Source organism: Harmonia axyridis, chromosome 4, assembly GCF_914767665.1.
Source record: "Harmonia axyridis chromosome 4, icHarAxyr1.1, whole genome shotgun sequence".
Lineage (NCBI taxonomy): Eukaryota > Metazoa > Arthropoda > Insecta > Coleoptera > Coccinellidae > Harmonia > Harmonia axyridis.
In genome coordinates this window covers 45,415,902-45,430,741 of record NC_059504.1, presented here as the reverse complement: position 1 = coordinate 45,430,741, position 14,840 = coordinate 45,415,902, and the positions used below count along the sequence as shown (strand labels likewise).

The window sequence follows — 14,840 nt, the reverse complement described above, 5'->3', positions numbered from 1 at the left end:
AAGCAAATTGTCACTTTGTCCTTTCACGAAGCCTTCTTCCATTATGATGACATAAAAACAAAACTCGAGTTAAAACTACACTGTACAACTACAAACGGCGCGAGAGCCTTGGCGCGGCTAAGTATTTAAACGTAATTTATGGTGTAGCGATCACAGGCAAGTGGCGTGACGTCACAGACGAGTCGGAGACCAAAGACGTTCCGCGCTAAAATACGTAAATTTAAATAATCTATTTCTCAGTCATTTATTGATGGATTTTCGAAATTTTTTCACTGATTTATCAGTTTTGCTCTATATTTTAATTCTAACGTGTCAAATATAGTATTATCAACATCACTTAACTAGTCCATTTAGACTACTTTCTTCAAATTCCACGTCTTATGAATATTGATCACAATTTTCTAAGTGACATAGAAGAAGAAACAAGCAGTAATAATGAATTTATCACAAGAATATTTTGTGTCTCTTAGCCTTTACACTAAGTATGTCTGGGTATGATCGATATCTCTTAAGGTATATCACAGGCTACTTGTACCTCGTACTGAAGTGTTTCTATGCTTGCCTGTCACTATTTCTTTGCACGTAGAGGACCAACTTTCTGGCCATATTTTAGGAATCGTTCTTGAGGTCCTTTGGTGTCTGATGGTTTTTTTGTTTTGGCCCACTCTGGCTCTACGTCTTGCCACATCCTATCTTACCACATCCTTGAACTCCGCACTTTTCTCTGACAACAACATTTCTCACTATGTCCAGAAGTGTCACATCTTTAATCATTCTTAGCGTTTTCATTTCTGATATTCTTGATGTGCTTTTAGATTTCGATGTTTCACTGCTTGGGTTTTTTTGGTGGATATGGTTGACAATACAGATTAATATGTATAAATGACTCTTATCTTCATTATATGAGTTTTTCCATTTAAAAAGGGATTTGGGTTGTTTGGTTACCTTTTCATCTTTCAACACCCGGTATTTTCTTGACGGCTAACATTTGTCTCCAAATTTTTTGAAAAAATTTTCTTCTGACCTCTAATATCACCTGTGCACTATGGACGATAAGTTATGAGACACACTCTATATGCAATATCGAAACCAAAATAAGTCTCCATTCAAAATTTGGTAGGAGAAACCTTGCATCGAAAGATCCTATTTTAAAAAAGACGCTTATTTGATAATCTATTCATATAGAGAGATCGATATTATATTTAAACATGTGAAGTAAATCCTAAATTTCCTGACTAGACAATTATTTTGAATAGGATTTTCTTGTGAAAAATTGAGCGAAATCTTGTTATTACCGTTAATGTTAGATTTTCAGTATCAGTCTCCAATTGGATTCTCAAGAAAGATGAATCAGTGTTTTAAAGTTGCCGATATGTTCACTAAATTCCATGCACATAGCTACAATATAGTTTCCAATAAAATCTATCAACGGTGAACGAATCTCAGTAACAACCAACTATACTTAACTTTGAAGTGTACAATATTCAGAACAGCTTCGAACTGAATGTCATAAATTCAAACGATTGTTAGATTTATGTGAAAAAGCCTAAAATATCTTCTGAGCTCATTGTGAGGTAATTATCGAATGAATCATGAACAATATTGTGCTCTAAAATATACAGGAATGAACTTCAACCGTTTCTTTCGATATACATATTTCAGTTACCCTCTCTAGACTATTTCTAAAGGTGTGTTTCAGGAATAAGTTGTATTCATGAGATGACATTGCATTACTATGCAATTCAATTAACGAAGAAGCATTTAAAGCAAGTGTTCATAATTAATTATTATCTCATTATTTCTCGGTTTTTTAAACAAAAAATTCATCTACTTCTCCTATGTGAAGTTTATACAAACATGGGTGGAGGCATTTCATTTTTATAGGGATAGTATATGAATTGTTTGTTTTAAAAAACAGGGAAATAATAAGATAATAAATAATTTTGAACTCTTGCTTTAATTGTTTCTTCGTTTTTTGAATTGCATAGTAGGTATTTTGGTTGCAATTCAAACTTCACACAATGTTAATGTTTTTGTTGTTATTAATGAAAAAATAATAGTATGTGCTAACGTTGTATTCCAAATAGAATGACATGCAATTTTTACTGACAATATACATGAGGTGCCATTTGAAAATGAAAAGACTGTCAATGATGTAAGAACCTTTTTAAACATCATTGGGAAGGTATTTTGATGTTATTCAAAGCTATTTTTTCATTATCATGTCAAATAAGCTAGATATTGGCTGAATACGATAACTTGGGACACCCGGTATAGCGTACTTATTTTTTAACTGACCGCTGAAACGGTATACACTGTGTCCGTAAAGTATGGAACAAATAAATTTTTAGCTAAACAGACCATTTTAAGAAATAATCCTGAAAGACTTCGATTTCTGATTTTAATTTACCGTATTTTAAAATAATAATCTAATATACAGGGTGAATTACTTTCGAGTAATGACATCCCCGTCATTTTTTTTTTAAAGAACACCCCCCATTTTGTCTCAATTTTTCGTTTACTCTAGCTGAGCTGATTCCAAAAATGTATCACATGTTGATTCTAATTGGTACAGGGGGGACAAAAATAATAAATTAAATCTAAGCAATAACTAAAACATTCACGAATACCAAAAATATTGTAGTACTTAACTGTCATTGAACACCAATAAGTTACTAAAAAAATAATGACATTTCACAAAAAACAAGAATGCTATGTTTTTTTTAATTGATAAGAAATAATTTCTTTCATATTCTGTCTGCTAGACCACAAGTACCAAACATGTTTGGAAACAGCTCATTTTTATTAATCTAAAAATGTAACAAACTACAGAGTATTACATTCAAACTAATTGCCGCTAGACAATAAGTATTTTTGATAATATTGTTAATTCAACTAATAAAGAATGTTACGCCTTACTTTATGAGCACACACAAAACTATTTTATTTTTGTCCACCTTGTGTCAATTGGAATCAACATGTGATACATTTTTGGAATCAGCTCAGCTAAAGTAATCGGAAAATTGAGACAAAATGTGGTTGGTGTTCCATTTGAAAAAATGGCGGTGACGTCATTACTCGAAAGTAATTCACCCTGTATATTAGATTATTATTTTAAAATGCGGTAAATTAAAAGAAAAAATCGACGTGTTTCAGGATTATTTCTTATAATGGTCTGTTTAACTTAAAATGAATTTGTTCCATACTTTACGGACACAGTGTATACATACCCCTCTTAACGGTAAAAAAAATATTTAATTTTCATAATATCACTGATTGAAATTATGGAAAAGAAGCTGCCTAGTTAATTGAAATTCAGATAAAGCTCGAGCTCACTTAATGCATCAGTTAATTCGAAATTCACAAATGTTCATCGTATAAAATATGTCGAATAACAGTATTGCCAGAAATCAACGTGTGCAGAATTTTTCACCATTAACCGAAATTCCATCGCTGAAGACATAATATGGATGTCAAATGAAGAATCTACATAATTATATGATCCCGCATTTTTGAGCAATCTTATCGACCATCGAATTATACGATGTCAAAAGTCAACCGTTGTACGGCGTCAAAAGATCAGCATCGACATGACAATAAATTCCATGTTAACGATAACACTGAGGTAATTTGTATGGACATTAATTTATTTTACAACACATTTTATTGGCAAATATTAATTATGTGAAATCTGATATTCTGCTGGATATGCATATTTACGTGCGATTCTAGATGGCCTGTGTCAGGCTGAAAAACATTAAAATGTGCGTGGAGATTAATGAATCGTATAATTTCCTTTGGAATGATTTTTGTGCCATCGTTTCTTCTTCACTATCAACGAAAATTACTGCACATAATGCAATAATGTGCATCGCCACTTCTTATACAGTGCAGTTCAACGAAAACACGCACTGAAAGTCAGAAAATCAAAATTTTCAAAGTAGGTAGGTACTCGTCAATTTGTGTTTTTGGGGGTCCAATTTGGATAGGAAATTCATACCCGAAACTTCACACCCTTGAAGTCAGCAAAATATTACATAGGCGTACAACTTTGTTTCCGCCGTTTATTTCCGAAATTCCAGCCTTCATTTTAAAAAATTGGATATATAGGGTGTTTTTTTTCGAGGTATATAACTTCAAGTTGGCATTACTGTTCAAGATGGCGACCGATTCAACAACTGTCAAGTGATTTATTCTCAGTTTGGTTTGGCAATTCATCATGTATAGACTCATGCCTGAACAACGCTTGCAAATAGTGCAATTTCATTTCTAAAATAATGGTTCTGTGCGGAATACGTATCGCGCACTACGTCCATTAGCGATGAAGCTCACTTCTGGTTGAATGGCTACATCAACAAACAAAACTGCCGCATTTGGAGTGAAGCTAATCCTCAAGTGTATGTCGACACACCGTTACATCCAGAAAAACTGACTGTTTGGTGCGCTTTATGGGCTGGTGGAATCATTGATCCGTACTTCTTCAAAAACGATGATGGCCAGAACGTTACAGTCAATGGTAATCGGTATAGAGCCATGATTACTAACTTTTTATTCCTGAATTGAACAACCATGATGTCCAGTAGCTGTGGTTCCAACAAGACGGCGCAACATGTCACACAGCTCGTGGCCCAATCGATTTATTGAAAGACACGTTTGGTGACCGCCTAATTTCACGTTTTGGACCTGTGAATTGGCCTCCAAGATCTTGTGATTTAACACCGCTAGACTACTTTCTGTGGGGCTATGTAAAGTCATTGGTCTATGCGGATAAGCCACAAACCCTTGACCATTTGGAAGATAACATTCGCCGTGTTATTGCCGATATACGGCCACAAATGTTGGAAAAAGTCATCGAAAATTGGACGACAGATTGGACTAAATCCGAGCCAGCCGTGGCAGTCATATGCCAGAAAACATATTTAAAATGTAATGCCACAAGATTATCTTGCGGATAAATAAAATTTATGTCAATCGAATAATCCATCGTTGTTTCATTGTTATTTAAAGTTCTATAGCTCTAAAAAAAAACACCCTTTACAAGTTGACCGAATTTTTAAGTTAACTGTGACATCGTACCCAATTTTTGTGTGTATTTAATTTTGAATATGTGTATAACTATTTATTATTATATTTTGTGATGTTTTCACATTCATTTGACAAGCCATGTATTTTTTCATGGTAATAATTTGTTCATGAATTTTCATATTTTCTGTATCATGTAAAAATGAAATGCTAAAATGCTAATGCTAATAAATAGGTGTAATACGAATTTTTGATGGAAATGGAAAAGTTATTCCGAAAAAAATTTCTTCCTAATTTCAATAGGATGTTGAAATTGTACACAATTGTAATTGATCCGAAGAAATGCAACAGCTCGTTAATGGCAATCTGACCTTTTCCGGAGATTAACCCATTATCACGACTCGACTCCTTCATCTACCGAGGGTATACATATTTCGAAATACCTTATGAAAAGTCACGTATTCGGGTGGAATAACGATTTATTCTCCATTCCATATCGAATTCTGAAGAGTATGTATAAATATTATGATAGCAGAAAATTTAATGAATGGACTTGTAGAGGCGTCGTGGAGATAACTTAAAACGGTTATAAGTACATACATTTTGTCTTTCAACAATGAAGTTATTCACCTCTTTGATTATTCGGGATGTAATTCATATTCGAGTTTGAATGAATGAGTAATTTCGATTGTAGAACAATGATAAGAATTTGTACTTCACTCAACGATATAAAATAATTATGTTACTTGTTTTTTTATGGGCAAATAACAGGTCAATTGAAAAGTCCCCGATCTACCATAGTAAAACACATTTTTTCGGCAAAATTCGATTTTATCATTCAACATAGTTGCCTTCGAGGGCGATACAGTGATTGTAGCGATCTTCCAACTTTTCGATACCATTTTTGAAGTACGATTTGTCTTTCGCTTCAAAATAGGCCTCAGTTTCGGCGATTACCTCTTCATTGGCGCTAAATTTTTTTCCAGTGAGCATTCTTTTGAGATGTGAAAACAGGAAAAAGTCGCTGGGGGCCAGATCTGGCGAATACGGTGGATGCAGAAGCAATTCGAAGCCCAATTCATGCAATTTTGCCATTGTTTTTATTGATTTGTGAACGGCGCATTATCTTGATGAAACATCACTCCTTTTTTCTTCAAATGGGGCCGTTTTTCAACGATTTCATCCTTCAAACGATCCAATAACGCTATATGATATTAGCTGTTGATGGTCTGGAACTTTTGGAGGTAATCAATGAATATTATCCCTTGTGCATCCCAGAATACTGATGACATAACTATGCCAGCTAACTGTTGTGTTTTTCCTCGCTTTGGATTCCGTTCATCGTGTGCAGTCCCCTCAGCTGACTGTCGATTGGTCTCCGTAGTGAAATGATGGAGCTATGTTTCATCCATTGTAACATATCAACGCAAAAATTCAGGTTTAATGCAATTAAACAGCTTCAAACAATGCTCAGAATCATTAACACGTTGTTGCTTTTGATCGATTGTGAGCTCGCGCGGCACCCATTCTGCCCACAGCTTTCTCATGTACAGGGTGGGCAAATAAGCGAGGTAAGCGGCTATATCTCAGGATCCACTCATCGTTGAGACTTGCGGTAAAAAATTTTATCACTAAAGTGATGAAAAAACACACTGGAAATTGTTTTGAAGTTCATACCTCTACCGCTAGGGGGCGTAATAGCTACCGTCGAGTAGAAAAATGAATTTTACTCGAAAATGTTTCATATGAAGTTGTAGAAAAAATATCATCACTGTAATCCTTGGAAAATTCTCTATCTTTTTGGATTGTCACTTTCGATTTTACGACATCAAATAAGGGTAGGTGAAAGGGAGAAATCTGACTGATTGAAATGCCTTTAACTTCAGTTTGGCTCAACATTTTTGAGCAAATTAGATCTCATATGAAAGATAATATCTTGTTGATTGAGGACAAAATATAGTCATGATGAATTTGTTTTTGCTGCTTTCGGTAGGGGGCGCTAAGTCAGAAGTTCATTATTTTGTTCATTTTACTCCGAAATTTCAAATGTAATGATAGGATTTCCTTAACAGAAACAGAAATTCCATAAAATTTGCATGAAAAAACCTGAAGGTCGCAAAGCGATAATTTCAGGCGTTCTGAAGTTATGGCCGAAAGAAGATATTCTTCAACTGATGCACTGCGAAAAACCAAATTTTGTCTTTAAGTTCTAAGGGAAACAGAAATCCCATCAAATTTGTATGAAAAAACCAAAAGGTCACAAAGCGATAACTTCAGGTGTTCTGGAGTTATGGACGAAAAAAGATATTCTTCAACTGATGCACTGAAAACCTAAATTGTGTCTTCTTTCGGCCATTACTCCAGAACACCTGGAGCTATCGCTTTGCGACCTTTTGGTTTTTTCATACAAATTAATGATGGTTGATTTTTCTGGTGCAGACCCCGCAAACTCTTCATCAAGCCAAGATTTTGCTTCAACTCTATTTTTTTCCTTCAAAAAGCAATATTTTATCAGCACACGAATTTTTTTTTTCCATCTTTTTTCAAATAACAAAAACAGCTACACACAACGCAATATCCCACAAACTAATGGTCGGACTGCTGTCAAATTTTGACACGTATCGTTTGAAGGTTGTAGTAACTAAAAATCATATGGATTTAATACTAGCACCGCCATCTGTGCATCAATTGGTCTAACATCTATGTATATCTATGGAATCCGGAAATATTCTCAGAGGTTTCGCAGGCGTTAAAATGACGTGAAGAAGAAAATTCATCAATTAACTTCATATAACACAAAATTTCAGTGGAAACTGACGCATATTCAGAGTTATTTTTATGTATAATGCAGAAACAAGTTTCTCCATATCGTGGCTTCATCAGATTTATTTTTTATACTTCTTACAAATCGAAGATCCCTGGTATGTACTTCCAACCATTCGCTTTTGGGTAAACAAATAACAGCGCGGTGCTTGAAAGTTGCATTGGGACACAAGTAGCAGTGGCGTAGCTATCGAAGAAAAAGGTTATGCCATGCACCAGAATTTTATATGTAGAATGAACATTCTGTGTCATCTTCATCAGAGGACCCAGATTCCACAAATGACCTTTTGTCTACTGCTCTTCCTTTTGTGTTGTTTTTATTTGTAGATTTCCTGTTTTTTTTTATCTTTTCGTAATTGTTTATTTTCTTCCGTAGTTTTTTGGTTGAATTCATTCTGTAGGTAATCTTTATAAGGAGAATTATAGAAATATATATAGATACACTTTTTTGACGATCATTAGAACCCTAAGTAGTTTAAATAGTATGTAAGAAATTCATCTTGCCCCAAGTTCCACTTTTCCGTGTAACTTACATAAACGTCAATGTCTTCAAGTCGATAAATAATCAAAACTAAGCATATTAGGAAGCCGCAAACATAAAAATCATTGTTACCCACCATTCACAATAAAAGAAGCATAATCTTAAAGTTAACCTTACTTTAGATCAAGCGGTGACAATTTCTTCTTGTGGCATTACATTTTAAATATGATTTCTGGCATATGACCGCCACGGCTGGCTCGAATGTAGTCCAATCTGGACGTCCAATTTTCGATTACTTTTTCCAACACTTTCGGCCGTATAGCGGCAATAACACGGCGAATGTTGTCTTCCAAATGGTCCAGGGTTTGTGGCTTATCCGCATAGACCAATGACTTTACATAGCCCCACAGAAAGTAGTCTAGCGGTGTTAAATAACAAGATCTTGGAGGCCAATTCACAGGTCCAAAACGTGAAATTAGGCGGTCACCAAACGTGTCTTTCAATAAATCGATTGTGTCACGAGCTGTGTGACATGTTGCGCCGTCTTGTTGGAACCACAGCTCCTGGACATCATGGTTGTTCAATTCAGGAATGAAAAAGTTAGTAATCATGGTCTATACCGATCATCATTGACTGTAACGTTGTGGCCATCATCGTTTTTGAAGGAGTACGGACCAATGATTCCAGCAGCCCATAAAGCGCACCAAACAGTCAGTTTTTCTGGATGTAACGGTGTTTCGACATACACTTGAGGATTAGCTTCACTCCAAATGCGGCAGTTTTGTTTGTTGACGTAGCCATTCAACCAGAAGTGCGCTTAATCGCTAAACAAAATAAAATGGACGTGGTGCGCGATACATATTCCGCACAGAACCATTATTTTCGAAATGAAATTGCACTATTTGCAAGCGTTGTTTAGGCGTGAGTCTATTCATGATGAATTGCCAAACCAAACTGAGAATAAATCACTTGACAGCTGTTAAATCGGTCGCCATCTTGAACAGTAATGCCAACTTAAAGTTACATACCTCGAAAAAAAACACCCTTCAGATGACATTGCTCATGAGCTCGTAATCGAAAGGGATCATCTTACCTGAAGGGATTAACTCGTATACCTTTCCCCTATTTTCTTCCATGTAGATTATTGTTTATAGTTATTTATGCAACAAGTGCAAAAAGTGAATGTTGTCCAACTCGGCCTAACGGCAATTTCACGTCGAGTGCAGTAAACAATTTTTGCACGAGTTGCATAACACATTTTTTCTACGTTCATGCAAAAAGCAAAAAATGATTTATTGAGGTGCGGCACTAGGTGTAGGAAAATGAAAAGCGCAACTTAAATACTTTATTATTAATATCGATTTGCATTGAAGCAGGAACTAATACGTTACGAACAATTTAACTCAAACTTTAATTTTACCCTCAATGTTGAAAGTGGATGAACTGTTTAAAACGTATTGCCAATCTCACAGCATATCTGATAAATATGTAGTGGGTTTGAACGTTTATGTTTGTCATGATGACAGCACGTTGAAGTAAAATGACAGATGAGTGCAATAAAAACTTTTTTGCACTAGTGCAATAAAGAACTTCTTCCACTAAATATAGTTCAATAGAGTTTTGCTTTTTGCATGAATGTAGAAAAAGGAAATTATGTGAAAAAATCTGTGATTTGTAAGAAGAAATATCTCTAATTTCGTTTTGAATTGAGGAGCCACGTGGTCGTATTCCCTCTTAACTAGACAGGATTTCGCTTTGTCTACCGAATGTCCGTAGGAGTCAGCTGATAACGCCTGGACCCGAGTGGCAGTAGACGTTAGCAACTTTGTGGTCCCCTGTGAGCGGGAACTTGGCAATAACCGACTAATAATTTCTTGCCTCCCACGTGTATATTCCCTACCACATCAATCATGACTGAAACAGTGAACACGTGAAAGGATCAAGTTACCACTGCGTGGCCCTCGTAGGAGGAAACAGAAATTCTTCGAAAGAGTTGACTTGGCATTAAAACCTCTTCAGTCTCTACGTATTTTTGTTTTATGGCTCAGTTCAAATGCTGCTCACGCTGAAAGTGTCTAAGTGGTTATGTTAGGGAATTGGTTGTCTCTGTTCTACTTGGAATCATTGGGAATTTTCTTTCAGACGATGATATATATTTTTTTAATATCTGATAAACATCTTATTCCAAAATTATTATGTTAACATTACTAATCCCAAGTATTATCAAATAAGGTGATTCAACACTGAAGGTACTTGTTTCTAGTTCACTATTTGGCAGAATCGATTGAATTATTTGGTACTCACCAAGATAACGGGTGTTTTTTTATTGAGGTATATAACTTTAAGTTGGCATCACTGTTCAAGATAGCGACCGATTTAACAGCTGTCAAGTGATTTATTCTCAGTTTGGTTTGGCAATTCATCATGAATAGACTCACGCCTGAAAAACGCTTGCAAATAGTGCAATTTTATTTCGATAATAATGGTTCTGTGCGGAATACGTATCGCGCACTACGTCCATTTTATTTTGTTTAGCGATGAAGCGCACTTCTGGTTGAATGGCTACGTCAACAAACAAAACTGCCGCATTTGGAGTGAAGCTAATCCTCAAGTGTATGTCGAAACACCGTTACATCCAGAGAAACTGACTGTTTGGTGCGCTTTATGGGCTGGTGGAATCATTGGTCCGTACTTCTTCAAAAACGATGATGGCCAGAACGTTACAGTCAATGGTGATCGGTATAGAGCCATGATTACTAACTTTTTCATTCCTGAATTGAACAACCATGATGTCCAGGAGCTGTGGTTCTAACAAGACGGCGCAACATGTCACAAAGCTCGTGCCACAATCGATTTATTGAAAGACACGTTTGGTGACCGCCTAATTTCACATTTTGGACCTGTGAATTGGCCAAGATCTTGTGATTTAACACCCACCGCTAGACTACTTTCTGTGGGGCTATGTAAAGTCATTGGTCTATGCAGATAAGCCACAAACCCTTGACAATTTGGAAGACAATATTCGCCGTGCTATTGTCGATATACGGCCACAAATGTTGGGAAAAGTCATCGAAAATTGGATGTCCAGATTGGACTACATCCGAGCCAGCCGTGGCGGTCATATGCCAGAAATCATATTTAAAATGTAATGCCACAAGATTATCTCGCGGATAAATAAAATTAATATCAATCGAATAATCCATCGTTGTTTTATTGCAATTTAAAGTTCTATAGCTCTAAAAAAAAACACCCTTTACCAAAAGACAACATGATTCTTTTTGTCATTCATCACTCATCGTATGAAATATTTTCATATTGTTAGAATATTTTGGCTTTGACAAGTAGGGTTTGCATAAAATTGGAATCCAATTACATCATGAGCATAAAACCTGAAATTTATATGAGTTATTTGGAAAACTACCAAGCAAGGCCTTAGCTAGAAAAAACATTCGGGGGTGCGTTGAATCTCTTGAAAAATAACAAAAATCAACATAAAATAAAAAAAGTTAAGTCTATTTTCGGTGAAATTAGAATCCTGTATTTCTGAAAAAATTTCGAGGGGGGTCCAATCACCATCGGACCCCTGGCTACGGCCTTGCTACCAAGAAATGTTTTTCATTATATCTCACCCATAAAGTAATGAACAAAGATAGAGAGAGTACCTATATGAAATTTTTACTTGTCCCCAACATGGTTAGATTAAGTTGTCGGTTTGGGATATATTTTCAAATTCACAATTGTACTATATCGTTATGAATGCATATTATATTGAATGAAATATATTCATTTGAGTGATTCCCGATCAAATATGCAAATTTGGAATTTGGAATCCGATATTTTTCCTAATTGTTGAATTTATAGTAAGTAGAATATTCATTATTTTCTGTATCTATCTGCTGAAATCCAAGGTTTGGCAACTTTTGTTCTCCTAGTGTCATCGGTTGTTTCATGTCGTTTGGCGTGCTTGAAATTTGTTTCCTGAATTTCTTTTATATTTAGGTATTTATTGCAATATATTTTGAGTTAATATGAAACGTTGATTCACTATGGGACATAAGAAGTACTTTCTTTGTGGAGAACTCTCGAATTGATTGAAATATCGTATCGCTTATGATATGCTTTCATTTCATATTTGATAGTTCATGTTGAAGGTAAAATTAAATTTGCTTACTGAAAATGACATATGCTCCCTCTATCTATGTTTATTTTTCTGAGATAACACCGAAAATATCAACTTCTATATCCATGGGCGTAACGAGGGGGAGGTTATTGGGGACGTAACCCCCCCCATTGATCAGAAGGAAAAAATTTTTTTGGCAGAACATTGAAAAAATAACTTGGAAGATTTTGCTTTTTCAAAGTTGTTATTGTGGAATTACAGAAGTATCATTGTGAGAAGAAAAATTTGGGGGATTTTTGAACACTCTGGGGAAAATTTGGTGGACAACATTTCTTGGGGTATTTTTTGGGGGTTTCAGTTTTTCACTTGGGTGTTTTTGGGGTAAAAATTACAAATTTCGAATTCGATATTATATGTATTTCCCCACAACGGCCACAACATTCCGCGAAATGTTTTACTGTTCTTGCAGATGAAACGACAGACATCTCAACACAAGAACAAGCATCAATCGGCATTAGATACCTATCCAACAATGATATTAAAGAAGATTTCCTTCAGTTTGTACCTGCTTCTGATTTAACTGGTAAAAACCTTGCTACAGTCATTTTGAAATCATTACGCGAGTTTGGAATTGATGCAAAGTATTTGAGGGAACAAGGATATGATGGGGCCGCTGCAATGAGTGGAAAATTCAACGGAGCACAGGCATATGTAATGGAAGAGCATCCGACTCCAATATATGTCCATTGTGTATCCCATAGCTTAAACCTTGCTATAAGTGCATCATGTTCAATTGCTGAGATCAGAAATTGCTGTGGGACTGCAACAAAACTATGTGTGTTTTTCAACACCCCAAAAAGAATGGAGGTTATTACAAGAGCAATTGATAAAATGTTCCCTGAAGTAAATCTACTCGTCTAAAACAACTCTGTCCAACTAGGTGGGTTGAGCGCCATGATTCAATATTACTACTTCAAGAAATGTTACCTGCTGTCCAGGAGGCTCTTGAAGAAGTTTCACAGTGGAAGGATGTAGAATCAGCGTCGATGGCATTGCAGCTTTTATGTGCACTTCAGAGTTCATTCTTTATAATCAGTTTGCAAGTGATGGCTAGAGTATTTTCCTTAAGTTTACCCCTTGCTCGATTTTTGCAGCTTGAACATATCGATCTTTCAAATGCTATGAACATGGTGACTAATCTAAAAGGGACGATAGAAAAAATCAGAACCAATGCTGAATAAGAATTCGCAACCATATTTAACGCATCAGAGTCATTGTTTACTAAGTGTAGCATTCAAAAGTATAATATATATATTGTGCCTGTATGATGAATTAATTTTTTTAAAAGAGTTTTTCACATAAATCTTCGAATGGGAACGATATCTCCAAATAATAACCTAAATTTCAGTAAGTAATTAATTCTATGATTGTATGCAATTAGGTTTTGACATTAGCTGTCAGAAACATTTTCATACGTTCTATAATAATCATGTTTTTTAATCTGTGTTCTACCCAAAACCATTGCAACGTTTCTCAGAGTAATAAACATAGATAGGGGGAGCATATGTCATTTTCAGCAAGCAAATTTTGTCCCCAACATAAACTATCAAATTTGGGGACATGTAAGAATTGAGTATACTCTCCCTATGTTTATTACTCTATGCAACGTTCAATAGATGAATACCTCAGAGTAATCAGGCGCGGATCCAGGGGGGGGGGGGTAACTGGGGGAACGTTCCCCCCCCAAATGACCCAGGCACCTCTTAAATTTTGCCAGTTCTCCTAGAATTTGACATACTAAGGCTCAATTAATCACGAGATCAGCAAAAATTTCACCTCCAATACATTTTGTGAAAACCCATATTAATGAACGGCAAAAAAAATGACGTTCCAAAATGGCGGAAGTGTCTGGGGTCCACATTTTCAGTATTTTGAGAATCTAAAAGTTCCCCCCCCAAAAGTGTGGCCTGGATCCGCGCCTGAGAGTAATAAACATATTACTCTATGAAGAATACAAATGAAAATTACTTATGTCATCAAATTTGATTAATTTCAAGATTCGAAGCAATGCATTTCAAAGAATATATACCTGAAGAAATTTTAACAGCACCAGCAAAAGTAAAGGCCAAATTATAATCGAAAAAGTCTAAGTTTCGACATAAATGTTAGTATCAACAGTTTTGCACTGGTGCAAGCAAAAAACACACGGTATGTGACGAGATTCTTCTTGTATACCTATCTGAAAAAGCTAGCAGTATGAAACCTTCAACGTTATAAAGCAGGTTCAAAAGTTGGCTAGCTGTGAAAGAAAATATAAACGTATGTGCTTGAAAACCATTGCTTTTAGTCTGAACATCAATGATGTAGAAGACCATGGCAGGTTTCTGTTAACAT

The 14,840-nt window shown here is 35.5% G+C and overlaps 1 protein-coding gene across 1 annotated transcript in view; it reads left to right on the top strand.

Annotated features, from left to right (window-relative positions):
- Positions 1-14,840, top strand: part of LOC123678097 (homeobox protein SIX2-like) — a 46,288-nt gene that overhangs the window by 9,025 nt on the left and 22,423 nt on the right. The window lies entirely within an intron of this gene.